Genomic DNA, 16,100 nt, shown 5'->3' with positions numbered 1-16,100 from the left:
TGCCAGACTGTCCTGCCTGGAGTCATGACCATGAGTAGAGCCGTGAGCTAAAATAAAGCCTGCTACTTGGGCTATAGGGTGAGGAAAGGACACGGGACAGACAAGGGAAGAGGGGTCTGCAGGTGCCATATACAGACCTCACATACACATCTCACATCTCACACCACACATCACAATTCACACAGCTCACACCACACATTTCACACCTCACACCACACACCACACATGTCACACCTCACACCTCACACTTCACACCCCACATTTCACAACTCACACCTCACATCTCACACCCACACCTCACACCTCACACCTCACATCTCACACCACACACCACACACCTCACACCTCACACAACACACCACACACCACACACCTCACACCACACACCTCACACCTCATGCCCACACCTCACACCTCACACCTCACACCTCACACCTTACACCGACACCTCACACCTCACACCACACACCACACATCCCACACCACACAGCTCACACCACACACCTCACACTTCACACCCCACACTTCACACCTCACACCACACACCTCACACCTCACACCTCACACCTCACACCCACACCTCACACACACACCTCACACCTCACACCTCACACCTCACACCTCACACCCACACCACACACCTCACACCTCACACCCACACCTCACACCCACACCTCACACCTCACACCACACACCTCACACCACACACCTCACACCTCACACGTCACACCACACACCTCACACCCACACATCACACCACACACCTCACACCCACACCTCACACCTCACACCCACACCTCACACCCACACCTCACAACTCACACCTCACACCACACACCTCACACCCACACCTCACACCTAACACCACACACCTCACACCTCACACCACACACCTCACACCTCACACCACACACCTCACACCTCACACCTCACACCCACACCTCACACCTCACACCACACACCTCACACCTCACACCTCACACCCACACCTCACACCTCACACCACACACCTCACACCTCACACCTCACACCCACACCTCACACCTCACACCTCACACCACACACCTCACACCCACACCTCACACCTCACACCTCACACCCACACCTCACACCTCACACCTCACACCACAGACCTCACAGCCACACCTCACACCTCACACCTCACACCACACACCTCACACCACACACCACACACCTCACACCTCACACCCACACCACACACCTCACACCTCACACCCACACCACACACCCACACCTCACACCTCACACCTCACACCTCACACCACACACCTCACACCCACACCTCACACCCACACCTCACACCTCACACCACACACCTCACACCTCACACCACACACCACACACCACACACCTCACACCTCACACCTCACACCACACACCTCACACCTCACACCTGACACCTCACACCACACACCTCACACCTCACACCACACACCTCACACCCACACCTCACACCTCACACCACACACCTCACACCCACACCACACACCTCACACCTCACACCACACACCTCACACGCATATCACACACCTCACACCTCACACCCACACCACACACCACACACCTCACACCTCACACCCACACCACACACCCACACCTCACACCTCACACCTCACACCTCACACCACACACCTCACACCCACACCTCACACCCACACCTCACACCTCACACCACACACCTCACACCTCACACCACACACCACACACCACACACCTCACACCACACACCTCACACCTCACACCACACACCTCACACCTCACACCACACACCTCACACCCACACCTCACACCTCACACCCACACCTCACACCTCACACCACACACCTCACACCCACACCACACACCTCACACCTCACACCACACACCTCACACGCACATCACACACCTCACACCTCACACCCACACCACACACCTCACACCTCACACCTCACACCTCACACCTCACACCCACACCTCACACCTCACACCACACACCTCACACCTCACACCTCACACCCACACCTCACACCTCACACCTCACACCACACACCTCACACCTCACACCACACACCACACACCACACACCACACACCTCACACCTCACACCCACACCTCACACCTCACACCACACACCTCACACCTCACACCTCACACCTCACACCCACACCTCACACCTAACACCACACACCTCACACCTCACACCCACACCACACACCTCACACCACACACCACACACCTCACACCTCACACCTCACACCTCACACCACACACCTCACACCCACACCTCACACCTCACCCCTCACAACTCACACCTCACACCTCACACCACACACCTCACACCTCACACCCACACCACACCTCACACCACACACCTCACACCCACACCTCACACCTCACACCTCACACCTCACACCTCACACTTCACACCTCACACCCACACCTCACACCTCACACCTCACACCACACACCTCACACCTCACACCTCACATCTCACACCTCACACCTCACACCACACACCTCACACCCACACCTCACACCTCACCCCTCACAACTCACACCTCACACCTCACACCACACACCTCACACCTCACACCCACACCACACCTCACACCACACACCTCACACCCACACCTCACACCTCACACCTCACACCTCACACCTCACACCTCACACCTCACACCCACACCTCACACCGTACACCTCACACCTCACACCTCACACCACACACCTCACACCTCAAACCCACACCACACCTCACACCTCACACCACACACCTCACACCACACACCTCACACCTCACAAAACAAACCTCACACCCACAGCACACACCTCACACCTCACACCACACACCTCACACCTCACACCGCACACGTCACACCCACACCTCACACCTCACACCTCACACCTCACACCCACACCACACACCTCACACCTCACAAAACAAACCTCACACCCACAGCACACACCTCACACCTCACACCACACACCTCACACCCACACCACACACCCCACACCTCACACCACACACCTCACACCCACACCTCACACCACACAGCTCACACCTCACACCTCACACCTCACACCCACACCTCACACCTCACACCTCACACCACACACCACACACCCACACCTCACACCCACACCTCACACCTCACACCCACACCTCACACCTCACACCCACACCACACACCTCACACCTCACACCACACACCTCACACCCACACCACACCCCACACCTCACACCACACACCTCACACCACACACCTCACACCTCACACCACACACCTCACACCCACACCACACCCCACACCTCACACCACACACCTCACACCACACACCTCACACCTCACCCCTCACAACTCACACCTCACACCTCACACCACACACCTCACACCTCACACCCACACCACACCTCACACCACACACCTCACACCCACACCTCACACCTCACACCTCACACCTCACACCTCACACCCACACCTCACACCGCACACCTCACACCTCACACCTCACACCACACACCTCACACCTCAAACCCACACCACACCTCACACCTCACACCACACACCTCACACCACACACCTCACACCTCACAAAACAAACCTCACACCCACAGCACACACCTCACACCTCACACCACACACCTCACACCTCACACCGCACACGTCACACCCACACCTCACACCTCACACCTCACACCTCACACCCACACCACACACCTCACACCTCACAAAACAAACCTCACACCCACAGCACACACCTCACACCTCACACCACACACCTCACACCCACACCACACACCCCACACCTCACACCACACACCTCACACCCACACCTCACACCACACAGCTCACACCTCACACCTCACACCCACACCTCACACCTCACACCTCACACCACACACCACACACCCACACCTCACACCCACACCTCACACCTCACACCCACACCTCACACCTCACACCCACACCACACACCTCACACCTCACACCACACACCTCACACCTCACACCTCACACCACACACCTCACACCTCACACCACACACCTCACACCTCACACCTCACACCTCACACCTCACACCCACACTTCACACCTCACACCTCACACCACACACCTCACACCCACACGTCACACCTCACACCACACACCTCACACCTCACACCACACACCTCACACCTCACACCACACACCTCAAACCCACACCTCACACTCACACCTCACACCTCACACCCACACCTCACACCTCACACCACACACCTCACACCTCACACCACACACCTCACACCTCACACCTCACACCACACACCTCACACCCACACCTCACACCTCACACCACACACCACACACCTCACACCTCACACCTCACACCCACACCTCACACCTAACACCACACACCTCACACCTCACACCCACACCACGCACCTCACACCACACACCACACACCTCACACCTCACACCTCACACCTCACACCACACACCTCACACCCACACCTCACACCTCACCCCTCACAACTCACACCTCACACCTCACACCACACACCTCACACCTCACACCCACACCACACCTCACACCACACACCTCACACCCACACCTCACACCTCACACCTCACACCTCACACCTCACACCTCACACCCACACCTCACACCTCACACCTCACACCCACACCTCACACCTCACACCTCACACCACACACCTCACACCTCACACCTCACATCTCACACCTCACACCTCACACCACACACCTCACACCCACACCTCACACCTCACACCTCACACCTCACACCTCACACCTCACACCCACACCTCACACCTCACACCTCACACCACACACCTCACACCTCACACCTCACATCTCACACCTCACACCTCACACCACACACCTCACACCCACACCTCACACCTCACCCCTCACAACTCACAACTCACACCTCACACCTCACACCCACACCACACCTCACACCACACACCTCACACCCACACCTCACACCTCACACCTCACACCTCACACCACACACCTCACACCTCACACCCACACCTCACACCGCACACCTCACACCTCACACCTCACACCACACACCTCACACCTCAAACCCACACCACACCTCACACCTCACACCACACACCTCACACCACACACCTCACACCTCACAAAACAAACCTCACACCCACAGCACACACCTCACACCTCACACCACACACCTCACACCTCACACCGCACACTTCACACCCACACCTCACACCTCACACCTCACACCTCACACCCACACCACACACCTCACACCTCACAAAACAAACCTCACACCCACAGCACACACCTCACACCTCACACCACACACCTCACACCCACACCACACACCCCACACCTCACACCACACACCTCACACCCACACCTCACACCTCACACCTCACACCTCACACCTCACACCTCACACCCACACCACACACCTCACACCTCACACCTCACACCACACATCACACACCCACACCACACACCTCACACCACACACCTCACACCCACACCTCACACCTCACACCTCACACCTCACACCTCACACCTCACACCCACACCACACACCTCACACCTCACACCTCACACCTCACACCACACATCACACACTCACACCTCACACCTCACACCCACACCACACACCCACACCTCACACCTCACACCTCACACCACACATCACACACCCACACCTCACACCTCACACCTCACACCACACACCTCACAGAGACACCTCACACCTCACACCTCACACCTCACACCCACACCTCACACCTCACACCTCACACCCACATCTCACACCTCACACCTCACACCTCACACCTCACACCCACACCTCACACCTCACACCTCACACCTCACACCTCACACCTCACACCTCACACCCACACCACACACCTCACACCTCACACCTCACACCTCACACCACACATCACACGCCCACACCACACCCCTCACACCACACACCTCACACCCACACCTCACACCTCACACCTCACACCTCACACCTCACACCTCACACCCACACCACACACCTCACAACTCACACCTCACACCTCACACCACACATCACACACCCACACCACACACCTCACACCACACACCTCACACCCACACCTCACACCTCACACCTCACACCTCACACCTCACACCCACACCACACACCTCACACCTCACACCTCACACCTCACACCTCACACCTCACATCCACACCTCACACCACACACCTCACACCTCACACCCTCACCTCACACATTGTCGATGTCGCTCCCGGCCGGCAGGAAGGACACATGACAAAGTCTGGCAGTGGACAACCTTTTCTTTTATTTTCTCTCCGTACAGCCTGCCCTGGGATCGCTCCCAGCCGAAGCCTCCTCTGGTCCGCTCCCCGCGGCTCCTTCCGTGCTTCGCTCCGAAGCCTCTACCGGTCCGCTCTCCGCGGCTCCTTCCGGGCTTCGCTCCGAAGCCTCTACCGGTCCGCTCTCCGCGGCTCCTTCCGGGCTTCTACTTCCCCCCAGGGGTGGCACCAGTATATATACGGATACAGTGTCCAATCATGTTAAAGTAAGCAAGGCAAGCTGATTGGCTTAACATATTATTGAGCGGGTTGTTTACGCGGTAAGCAGGAAACTAACGTGCTCGATGGGAGGGGTAATCTAACTCAGGCTTTACTCTTTACCACAGGCTGCATGATCGCTATATGCGGCGGCTCGGCAATGTGGTGGCTCCCAACATCTCCCCCTTTTTTATTTTAAATAAGTCTACGCATCGCAGCCCGTCCTGAATTGAGTGTAGAGGCCTATGCCCTGATAGGAGGCCCACCAAGGGCTCTCGGCGTCGGCCCGGGTCGGCCGTCCCTGAGTCTGCTGAGGCCCCGAGGCCCTCGTCCTTTTTCCAGGGCCAGGAAGGAACCGGACGGAACCTGGATGCACACAGGCATACACTCATGTCGCTCCGCATGATCCCCCCGGGGCGACATTTGGTTCGGGCGGAACCTAGTAATTCAGCGGCTTTCGTGCGGTATGGGGTAGGGCCTGTCTTAGGTTGAGTCATGCTGGGGAGGCATGCTCTTACCCGTCATTGACTCATCTACCCTGCTATATCATAATTTTTTAGAGGAGGAGTGTGGGAAGCTCACCGTCCCTAGACTCGGTCGTAGGCTAGGCGAGCGAGCCATGCATATGCCTGAGGATCTTCTTGTCCATTTCGGGCTACCGCTATTTCTATTCATCTTGTTGGTTGGTCTGTGATGGATCTCCGGTAGGGCAGGTCTGATCTTCAGTCGAGGGCTTTGTCGCCCGTGTCAGTCTCTCCGGTACCCACAGTGGTTCTCGTCCCGGTTCCTGCGGAAAAACACAAACCGCGCCTCGGTTCCAGCTGATTACCGGATCCGGGCCCATCCATTGTCATGCCATAGATAACCGCGCCTTTGGAGGCAGGCCTTGGCTTACTCCCCCTTTTTGTTTAGCTAGAATTGCTTTGAGACTTCTATGGGCTCTTTCGATGATTCCTTGACCTTGGGGATTGTATGGGATACCATGTTTTAATTGAACCTCCATCATTTTGCAGAACTCATTGAAGGCTTTGCCTATATAGGCTGGTCCATTATCAGTCTTTAATATTTTTGGTTTGCCCCATGCGGCCCAAGCTGCCAGGCAATGATTGATCACATTAGACACTTTTTCACCTGTTTCTGCTGTTGCAAATATGACGTGAGAACAGGTGTCTGTGGAAACATGAACATATTTAAGAGTCCCAAACTCCTGTATATGTGTGATGTCCATCTGCCAAACATCACCAGGGATCAAACCTTGAGGGTTTACTCCCATCGGTATGGCAGGTTTGTATGTGGCACAGGAGCCACATAGTCGCACGATATCTCGTGCATCTGCTCTGGAAACATGGAAATGGTTTGCTAGTGTCCTGGCATTGACATGAAACTTATCATGGAAGGCACGGGCTCGCTCGATTGGTGTTAGTAAGGTAAAAATCCATAACGGGCGAGTGGCAGTGTCAGCAGCCGCATTCCCCTGTGCCATAGGCCCTGGCAGGGATGTATGTGCTCTTATGTGGGTGGTGAAGACCTTATGGTGTCTGTTTTGAAGCAATGTCTGGATAGACAGGAACAGCCCAGCCACTGTGGAAGTGGATCTAATTAAACCGGCAGTCTCAAGCACTTGCATAGCATTGACCACATACCTAGAATCGGAGACAATGTTAATGGCTCCTGAGAACCATTCAAGAATCATTTTAACGATCTGCAGTTTTACCACCTGAGGCTGATCTGGTTCAAATTGTATGGTAACCGGGGGCTTGCCTAGGATCACATAGGCGCCTATCCCCGTCTTGGAGCCATCTGTATATATTGTAGTTGCTGGGACTAATGGCTCAGAGGCAGTAACCTTTGGAAAAATTACAGGGTGCTGAGTAACAAATGACAAGATAGGGTCTTTAGGGTATTGATTGTTTATATCCCCATGGAAAACACATCTCAAAATGGCCCAAGTATCTATGCAGGCAGCCAGGGTCTTGATCTGGCTGGTGGTATAGGGTACTCGGATGGCTTGTGGTCCTGAGCCAAAATGTTGGACAGCTCTATCATGCGCTTCAAGGGCCAATGAAGCGACTGCCTCCGGGTAATGCTCTATGACTTTTGTAGGTGAGACCTTAGGGTGTATCCACAGTAGTGGTCCTTTTTGCCAAATCACCGCTGTGGGCTGTAGACTAGTCTGTAGCAAACAGACATCAAAGGGTCGCCCTGGTTCAATTCTGTGTAAGGTAGCCCCACCTAAGGCTTCCTCCACTCTCTGTAAGGCAGCTCTTGCCTCAGGAGTGAGCCTCCTGTGGGAGGCTATATCTGGGTCTCCCTTCAGAAGGTCGAACAGGGGTTTGAGATCTGAATTTGGTATATGTAAATATGGCCTAATCCAATTAATGTCTCCCAATAGCTTTTGCATGTCATTTAGGGTCGTAACGCCATCCGTCCTAATGGTGACCTTCTGCGGAGAGACTAGCATAGGGGAGATTCTCGCGCCTAAGTAGGTCACCATTTCTCCTCCCTGAATCTTGTCGGGGGCAACATGCAGATTGGCTTGTCTCAGGGCCTCGACCAACTGGCCGAGCATATTATTTAGCATGTCTGGGTCCCTGCCGCTGAGCAAAAGGTCGTCCATGTAATGCACACATCTTATCTTGGGAAAGGATTTCCGTAGGGGGGCCAGTAGGGAATCAAGGTAAATCTGACACATAGTGGGACTGTTGGCCATACCTTGGGGCAGCGTTATCCACTCGTATCTGAGATCAGGGCTTTCTTGGTTAATGGTGGGTAAAGTAAAGGCGAACCTATGGGTGTCCTCTGGATGCAGGGGGATTGAGAAGAAACAGTCTCTAAGATCTATAACATAAATCGGCCAAGACTGAGGGATGGCTGAGAGAGCTGGCAGCCCCCTCTGGACCGCCCCCAGGGACTGCATCTGCGCGTTGACCGCCCTTAGATCATGGAGCAGCCTCCACTTGCCAGACTTTTTCTTAATTATAAAAATGGGGGTGTTCCATGGGGAGGTCGACGGCTTAATGTGTCCTAATCTAAGTTGAGTACTGACTATTTCTGACAAGGCTAATAGCTTCTCCTTAGGCAGGGGCCACTGAGGTACCCAAACCGGATCATTTGATTTCCAGGTGATTTTGATCAAAGTGGGTAGGAGAGCTTCTTCAGCGGCCCCTAAGAAAAACCCAGCCCTTGCCTACCTTTTTTGTTCTCTACTGGTATTGGGGATGTCCGACCCTGTAGGGCATTGCCCAAGCCTTTGCCGGGGGTATATCCCTGGTTCCTGAGTATATCCTTAGCCTGGGGGGAGCAGTTTGACGTAAGCGTGACATCCATCTGAGTGAGGATGTCCCTTCCCCATAGAGACACTGGCAACTGCAACACAAATGGTTGGAAATGGCCCTGATGACCCTCCTCATCGCACCAGAGCAGGGTTGAAGCACTAACCTGAGGAGCTGACACCATCCCCAGGCCCTGCAGCGTGTTATCTGCAGTGTTGGTGGGCCAGTTGGAGGGCCAATCCTTTCTAGAGATAATGGAACGGTCAGCTCCTGTGTCTAGGAGCCCTGTTATATTCTTGCCATTGACCTTAAGTGAGAGCATGGGCCTTTTATCAAGTGTCATATGGAGTCCCTCAAAGACTTCCCCTGAGGAACCGAAACCTTGACTTTCTCTAATTTTCTGCTTTGAGGGAAATCTCTTGTGGAGACTGGGGAGCAGCAAGAGCTGCGCTATCTTGTCTCCTTTATTGATTACCATAGTACCCACAAGAGATTGAACCATAATTTTAATATGTCCTGTGTAGTCTGAGTCTATGACCCCCGGGACTACTGTGAGACCCCGAAGGGCCGTGGAGGATCTCCCGATCACCAGACCCACGGAATTTTCGGGTAACGGTCCCTTAAAGGTGGTTTCAACCACTTGAACACCCATATCAGGCACTAATATAAGTCTGGAGGCGACACTGAGGTCCACACCTGCTGACCCAGGGGTGGCCCTTGTTGAAGGCTGCCATCCTGAGCTGTCCTGTCTCTGGGGCGGGGGCCCGCCTGTGAAGGGGGCCCCCTCTGGCCGTTTTTTGGCTCTCTAGCATCTCGTCCACAAATACGGTTGCCCTGAGCATCAAAGACCGACCTACACTCCTCAGCTTTGTGTGATCCCTTCTTGCATCGCCCACAAACATATGGTTCTTCATTCCTAGGACGGGGCCTAGCATCTGCTTTGTTTGGGCAGTGACGTTTAATGTGTCCTGGCTCCCCGCAGGCAAAACACCCTCTGGCCTTACATTCCCCTCCTGACCCGCGAGGTCCCCTCTGCTGTACAGCCGCGGCCAGGAGAGCAGCCACTCCCGAGTTGGAGAGCGGCCCCCCCTATCTCTCTGCATATCCTAATCCAGGTGTTGAGGTCCTTGTTCTTATGAGGGGCTATCGCTGCCTTGCACTCCTTTGTACATTGCTCGAAAATCAGCTGCCTTACCAGCGGTCGAGCCACTCCCGGATCGGAAAATATTTTATCGGCAGCATCTTGCATTCGGGCCACAAAGTCAACAAATGGCTCTGTGGTACCCTGAATTATTTTTGAAAGACACAAGGAGGCTGTTCCGGCACCACTTACCTGCTTCCAGGCGTGGAGCCCTATGGCATTGATTTGTTCATAGACAGCGCCGGGGAACTGAGTCTGATCATCAGCATGCCGACCTTCTCCCATAAGCATTTCCTTGTTCCACCCCCGGTTTCCCCGATTGGCGTTTCTTTCAGCCTGCTCTGCAGAGAACTCTGCGTACCAGGCTCGCCAATCCAGATAACTACCCGAGGGCAGACACGCCTTTGCCAGCTGAATCCAGTCCGCGGGGGTGAGGGGCCCAGAAGACAGGTTCTCCAGCATGGCAATGGTGTAAGGCGCAGTCGGCCCAAAGGTTGTAACTGCATTTTTAAGTTCTCTAATCTGCTTTATCTCAAAAGGCTCCCATGCATTACGTCCCTGGCCCATAGCTACTTGTACAGGAAATATCCCGTAGGGGCCACTATCTATCCCAGGTGGTGGATGTACCTCATGAGACAAACGTCCCCCCTGCCAAAGCCGCCTGTAAAAATACCGACCCGCCGGCGGCGGAGCATAAGACGGCGGCCGTGATTGGGCGGAAAATGGGGGCCCGTGCATCACTTCCTGTTCTGGCGAAAGGGGAGGGAGCTCCCACGCGGCCGCCTCGTGGCGAGTGATCGCTTCCGGGAACAGCCCCCAAGGTGGGGCGGAAGGCTTCGCCTCCCTCTCGCGCCAGGGGGCGCTCAGGAGCTCTCTACTCCTCTGCAGACCAAGTTGAGCGGAGCGCAATTCGCGGCGCAACGCTGGGAAAGAACCCTGCGACTCCTTATCGAGCGGCCTATCCTCTTGGCATCTAGGCTCCTTGGTCTCATCGTTGTCTAAGCCTTCCTCGTTCTCGGAGTCAGATGACTCCGAGGCCTGAGCCCCGTCTTCCTCCTTTATATCTTTGTCTCCTTTGACGGACCCCTCCCGGGAGCTCCCTGACTGGGCCTGTTCGAATGCCCTACGCACTTTAATGAGCTCTTGAGAACCTTCCCTGCAACCACCCTCGCTCTTCAAGCATGCATATATCATTTCCCACAGTGGCCGAGCGAAGACCGAAGCCCCGCCCTCCCTTTCCGCTAGAGAAAGATCCCTGCCCAACTTCTCCCACGAGGGCAGGTTTAAGTGCCCTGTGGGCAAGAACCAGGGAGCGAAACTATCAATCTCCTCAAAAAAGCTCTCCAGCGTTTTGCGTCCCACCTTGAGGTCTCTGGACTTTAAGAGCTTCCGGAGGACCTGTACCAAGGGCTGGGTGTCGTTACTCGGTACGTTACCCATATTTAATATGTTACTCACCGCGTGAGGCCCAAAAATCCGCCACTTACGCGTGAGCCTGAGGGGAGTCTAAAAACCCTGTAGGTGCGCGCCACCCAGGGCCCAGGTTTATCCCCTACTCACCTGTCTCGCAGTGCTGTATCAAGGAACGTTGTCCACTACCACGTCTCGGGGGTGATCAGTTGTTCCCCGTGCGGGCCACCAAATGTCGATGTCGCTCCCGGCCGGCAGGAAGGACACACGACAAAGTCTGGCAGTGGACAACCTTTTCTTTTATTTTCTCTCCGTACAGCCTGCCCTGGGATCGCTCCCAGCCGAAGCCTCCTCTGGTCCGCTCCCCGCGGCTCCTTCCGTGCTTCGCTCCGAAGCCTCTACCGGTCCGCTCTCCGCGGCTCCTTCCGGGCTTCTCTCCGAAGCCTCTACCGGTCCGCTCTCCGCGGCTCCTTCCGGGCTTCGCTCCGAAGCCTCTACCGGTCCGCTCTCTGCGGCTCCTTCCGGGCTTCTACTTCCCCCCAGGGGTGGCACCAGTATATATACGGATACAGTGTCCAATCATGTTAAAGTAAGCAAGGCAAGCTGATTGGCTTAACATATTATTGAGCGGGTTGTTTACGCGGTAAGCAGGAAACTAACGTGCTCGATGGGAGGGGTAATCTAACTCAGGCTTTACTCTTTACCACAGGCCACATGATCGCTATATGCGGCGGCTCGGCAATGTGGTGGCTCCCAACAACACATCACACACCCACACCACACACCTCACACCCACACCAAACACCTCACTCCTCACACCTCACACCTCACACCTCACACCTCACACCACACATCACACACCCACACCACACACCTCACACCACACACCTCACACCCACACCTCACACCTCACACCTCACACCACACACCTCACACCTCACACCTCACACCCACACCACACACCTCACACCTCACAGCTCACACCTCACACCACACATCACACACCCACAGCACACACCTCACACCACACACCTCACACCCACACCTCACACCTCACACCTCACACCCCACACCCACACCACACACCTCACACCTCACACCTCACACCTCACACCTCACATCCACACCTCACACCACACACCTCACATCTCACACCCACACCACACACCTCACACCTCACACACACACCACACACCTCACACCTCACATCCACACCTCACACCTCACACCTCACACCCACACCTCACACCTCACACCTCACACCTCACACCTCACACCCACACCACACACCTCACACCTCACATCCACACCTCACACCTCACACCTCACACCTCACACCTCACACACACACCTCACACCTCACAACTCACACCACACATCACACACCTCACACCTCACACCTCACACCCACACCACACACCTCACACCTCACACTTCACACCACACACCTCACACCTCACACCACACACCTCACACAGACACCTCACACCTCACACCTCACACCTCACACCACACATCACACACCTCACACCTCACACCTCACACCCACACCACACACCTCACACCTCACACCTCACACCACACACCTCACACCTCACACCACACACCTCACACAGACACCTCACACCTCACACCCACACCTCACACCTCACACCTCACACCTCACATCACACACCACACACCTCACACCACACACCTCACACCACACACCACACACCTCACACCTCACACCTCACACACACACCTCACACCTCACACCACACATCACAAACCTCACACCACACACCTCACACCACACACCACACACCTCACCCCTCACACCTCACACACACACCTCACACCTCACACCACACACCACACACCTCACACCACACACCTCACACCACACACCACACACCTCACACCTCACACCTCACACCACACACCACACACCTCACACCTCACACCTCACACCTCACACCACATACCACACACCTCACACCACACACCTCACACCACACACCACACACCTCACACCACACACCACACAACTCACACCTCACACCACACATCACACACCTCACACCACACACCTCACACCTCACACCTCACACCACACATCACACACCTCACACCACACACCTCACACACACACCACACACCTCACACCTCACACCACACATCACACACCTCACACCACACACCTCACACCTCACACCTCAAACCACACATCACACACCTCACACCACACACCTCACACACACACCTCACACCTCACACCTCACACCACACATCACACACCTCACACCACACACCTCAAACCACACACCTCACACCACACACCTCACACCACACACCACACACCTCACACCTCACACCACACATCACACACCTCACACCACACACCTCACACCACACATCACACACCTCACACCACACACCTCACACACACACCTCACACCTCACACCTCACACCACACATCACACACCTCACACCACACACCTCACACCACACACCACACACCTCACACCTCACACCTCACACACACACCTCACACCTCACACCTCACACCACACATCACACACCTCACACCACACACCTCACACACACACCTCACACCTCACACCTCACACCACACATCACACACCTCACACCACACACCTCACACACACACCTCACAGCTCACACCTCACACCACACATCACACACCTCACACCACACACCTCACACCACACACCACACACCTCACACCTCACAACTCACACACACACCTGACACCTCACACCACACATCACACACCTCACACCACACACCTCACACCTCACACCTCACACACACACCTCACACCTCACACCACACACCACACACCTCACACCACACACCTCACACCTCACACCTCACACACACACCTCACACCTCACACCTCACACCACACATCACACACCTCACACCTCACACCTCACACCCACACCACACACCTCACACCTCACACCTCAAACCTCACACCACACACCACACACCTCACACCTCACACCTCACACCCACACCACACACCTCACACCTCACACCTCACACCTCACACCTCACACCACACACCTCACACAGACACCTCACACCTCACACCCACACCTCACACCACACATCACACACCTCACACCTCACACCTCACACCCACACCACACACCGCACACCTCACACCTCACACCTCACACCTCACACCACACACCTCTCACAGACACCTCACACCTCACACCTCACACCTCACACCCACACCTCACACCTCACACCTCACACCTCACACCTCACACCCACACCTCACACCTCACACCTCACACCTCACACCTCACACCTCACACCACACACCTCTCACAGACACCTCACACCTCACACCTCACACCTCACACACACACCTCACACCTCACACCTCACACCACACATCACACACCTCACACCTCACACCTCACACCAACACCACACACCTCACACCACACACCTCAAACCACACACCTCACACCACACACCTCACACCACACACCACACACCTCACACCTCACACCACACATCACACACCTCACACCACACACCTCACACCTCACACCTCACACCACACATCACACACCTCACACCACACACCTCACACACACACACCTCACACCTCACACCTCACACCACACATCACACACCTCACACCACACACCTCACACCACACACCACACACCTCACACCTCACACC

Source organism: Cavia porcellus, unplaced genomic scaffold, assembly GCF_034190915.1.
Source record: "Cavia porcellus strain 051 isolate PalLab524CR breed Dunkin Hartley unplaced genomic scaffold, mCavPor4.1 scaffold_6, whole genome shotgun sequence".
Lineage (NCBI taxonomy): Eukaryota > Metazoa > Chordata > Mammalia > Rodentia > Caviidae > Cavia > Cavia porcellus.
This window is presented reverse-complemented; position numbering follows the sequence as displayed.